Genomic DNA, 2,938 nt, shown 5'->3' on the forward strand with positions numbered 1-2,938 from the left:
TTTTTTTTTTTGATTTACTGTTTTTTTTTTGTTAGAAGTATTTTCATTAGACTAAGTAATTTATGAAACATATAATAAATACTCAATTTAAAATTAAGTTTAATATTTTGTAATCATAATTCAATTTCCATCAAAAACCACTGCAATATTATTGCAAGATGCTTAACATAATAATTATATTTGTTTTTGATTAAAGAGAAAGATCAAACTTGACATTATTTTTTCTATTATTATATATATTTTTTTTTATATGCATAAATAATTTATATTATAATAGCTAATATCTTATTTTTGTTTGTACAACTCAAAATTTCATTATGACTGCGTACCGAGCATAACAAATATGTTACACAGAAACAATAATAACATGTTCCAACAGTGCATAATGTGAAACATAACTGTTGTGGTATAATTACTAAACTTATTATAATTTAAAAAAAAATCAAAAAATAATTGTAATAAAGTAAATACATTATTTTGTTTGAAAATTACGTTTATTTTATTCTATCATTGTCCCATTATTGACGTGTGTTTCCTGTTAAACAATTCCGTATAGTCATCACTCGTCATACCCGTATTATGCTATTATATTGTGTTTTATCACAAATAAAAATTACATTAGACGATATCATTAAGTGCGTGTGACGCGATTGCAAAATGTATAACAGCTTGAAAAAATAAATAAATATTGTGTAATAATAATGTAGCACGTTTAAAATATATTACAATATTTAGTACTTACCCAAGTACCTGCCTATAGTTGTAAAGTGACATATTTAATTTCGGTTTTATCACTGACCCGTTAAACGACCATGTGGTCGGCTCATAATAGTACCATGATGAATCTTGAACACAATAAACATACAATCTAATAGCTATAAATTATAATAGTGGCCAGTGGGTAATTGTTATGTTGTCCCTCCCTCACACTGTGCGGTAAAAAAACAAAAACGGCTCTGCACGTTATTGGAAAATTAAAATTTTTTTACTACCTATGCAATTATGCAAACATCGTCCGAAGGACGTCCGGTCTGTGACGTCACAGACAAGTAGACAACAGTGGCTTTGAGACCATAATAATAATATATGTACACATCCCGATATCCGCATATTGTGTATACTTTGTCTTACTTAGGTACGAATATAACATGCGGCAAATTTTAAATTAATAAGAACACATTTTAGTATTATAGTCTGTAATTTTTAATATTAAAATTTAGATCGATCTAACCTATTGGGGCAGTATTGAGAATTATCTTGATGAAAATTTCATTATCTATTATTTCATGTAGATTAAAATCTAGTATCTACTGGTAATCTTTTTATTTATCCTAGATGAAAATCTCAGTTGTCTATAATAATTTAAGTAGATATTTTTTTAAGATAAGACATTTATTTAATATTACAGTATAATATACATTTTTACATTTTGTGTTCGAACACCATAATAATTTAATAATCATTATTAATAATTTAAAGCGAGCTATGAGTATTAATTGTAAATTGTTTGTGCATTTTAAAGTACTCATAGTTCGCTTAAAAATTAAAATATAATAAAAAATGCTCATGAGGTTGTCTAGATAATAATCTTACCTTTAGATTTTATAAGAGGTCAATTTACTCTAATTTTCAAGCTAACGGAGCTACACGTGTTCTGCTTTGCGTATAATTTGCTATGTTATGCACTTGTAAGACGGAGACAACACATGCGGGTATCACGTCCTCTTAATAGAAAATATTTATAGGATCTACTTTTAAATAGTATGAAAAAATTCCAAGTAGGTAGTCATAAAATATAAAATAATATATAATAGGTAATCTAGTCAGTATTCCATAATATTTATTATTGGCCGTGTCGTTAATTTAATGTTACCTACCGACATTACTGATCGGCTGTGGCGGTAGAAAAACAAGACAATTCATAAAATAATAATAGTTATAAAATGGTATATTGTGTGGCAACCGGCAAGTACCTACGGCAAGTGAGCTACACATACTATTTTTTGTCACACCTCTGCATTCATCTATCACGGCAAAAGTTTAAAGTAATGCAGGGGATCTATACAACAACTAGACTTGATTCTACAATAATATTTCATGAAAGAAACGATTTGGTTTTATTTATTTTGAGCGTCACGCATGGATGTTATGATATGAATATAATAATATGTAACCAAAAGTTTTGTAAGCACCGTGGTATAGATTTCAGTGTCTGGTTGTGCAACGTATTCCCTGCATATGTGCGCCCAGCACTTTTTGGGATTTCCACTTTACCACCCGGCGCTTTTTGGGATTATCACTTTCCCGCCCGGTGCTTTTTAGGAATTCCCGCTTTACCGCCCTCAGGACGGAAAAAGGACGCTTTCCAACGATTGTATCGCTATCGAAAACCAAACTTTCGGTGTGACAAAAAATGTATTATAGCGTATTTCTGCGTATACAGTTGTAGACGAATTAATCTAATATACATTAAAACCTACATAAAATATATCAAACGGTTTGAGGTCGGCGTATGAACCGGTAGATATTTTGTACCTATTGTTTGTAATGACGATGGCGTGTGATTATGATGTATGCAGTATGCCTACCATTCATATACATGTTATAATTTTAATTACAGATTATTGTATTATCAAGTAAACAATAAAATGTAAAAACTATATGTATAAGCCTTACACTATAAGAAGTATGCTCAATGAAAAGACTGCGCATATTTTTTTAAGGGGCAACGTATAATTTATATAGGCAACCAACAAAAAGCATTTATAGGCAACGTCATGCGGATACATTTATTCTTATTTCTCATGAAATCCAATTTGCACAAAGGCGATGCACATGTGCGAACTAGGACGAAAATACGGTTCGTGACGATCATAGTTCTTATCAGTGACGGATCCAGGGCTTAATTTTGGGAGGGGCATGGGGGGGGGGGCAAAAG

General features: G+C 30.5%; 1 protein-coding gene across 1 annotated transcript in view; it reads left to right on the top strand.

The window, feature by feature from the left end:
- The window catches only part of LOC100167505 (UBA-like domain-containing protein 2-B), a gene marked incomplete in the record, with an annotated part of 4,195 nt that extends 3,707 nt beyond the window's left edge, over positions 1-488 (top strand). The window contains 1 exon segment of the mRNA NM_001293403.1: positions 1-488.
- Positions 489-2,938: the final 2,450 nt, after the last annotated feature.

The sequence above is a fragment of the Acyrthosiphon pisum genome, chromosome A1 (genome assembly GCF_005508785.2).
Source record: "Acyrthosiphon pisum isolate AL4f chromosome A1, pea_aphid_22Mar2018_4r6ur, whole genome shotgun sequence".
Lineage (NCBI taxonomy): Eukaryota > Metazoa > Arthropoda > Insecta > Hemiptera > Aphididae > Acyrthosiphon > Acyrthosiphon pisum.